The following is a 381-nucleotide window of genomic DNA, read 5'->3' as shown; positions in this document are numbered from 1 at the left end:
GTCTCGGGTCAGGATTCGGCAGACACGGACGCCATCCACTTACAACTCCAGGCCACGGAAGATCCAGCTCGCCGCCAGAACACGAACCACGACTCCCACAATGCCGCGAGAAAACTACATGTCCCAAAATGCACCGCTACGCGCGCCGGCGCAGTGGGCTCCGGCCACCTCGGAGTGTGCGCCGCTGCTCGCGCCGGCGCAGTGGGCCCGGGCCGCCTGGGTGGGTGCGCCGCTCGTCGCGCATGCGTTTTGGGCCGGACGGCCTTCGTGGGGCCGTGACGTGGGTCACCTGGCGGAATCGGCCTGGACCCGGGCAGGTTCTTGTTCTGAACTTACCTGAGCTGGAAGACGGCGGTCGGAGGGCGGGCGTCGCGGGGGCTC

At 68.5% G+C, this 381-nt stretch overlaps 1 protein-coding gene across 6 annotated transcripts in view; it reads right to left on the bottom strand.

Annotated features, from left to right (window-relative positions):
- The window catches only part of SMIM11 (small integral membrane protein 11), a 22307-nt gene extending 22165 nt beyond the window's left edge, over positions 1 to 142 (bottom strand). For 4 of the 6 annotated variants that reach the window (XR_003004981.1, XM_024758310.1, XM_024758308.1 and 1 more), the window contains exon 1: positions 44 to 142. The gene's annotated coding sequence lies outside the window, so the exon portion shown is untranslated. The remainder of the gene's footprint in view (positions 1 to 43) is intronic. The other 2 variants (XM_024758312.1, XM_024758309.1) reach the window with 2 other exon arrangements.
- Between the last annotated feature and the right edge of the window lie 239 nt (positions 143 to 381).

This window comes from Neophocaena asiaeorientalis, unplaced genomic scaffold (genome assembly GCF_003031525.2).
Source record: "Neophocaena asiaeorientalis asiaeorientalis breed wild unplaced genomic scaffold, Neophocaena_asiaeorientalis_V1.1 scaffold45, whole genome shotgun sequence".
NCBI classification, from domain to species: Eukaryota; Metazoa; Chordata; class Mammalia; order Artiodactyla; family Phocoenidae; genus Neophocaena; species Neophocaena asiaeorientalis.
The sequence above is the reverse complement of the archived record's forward strand: the minus strand, read 5'-3'. Positions and strand labels throughout refer to the sequence as shown.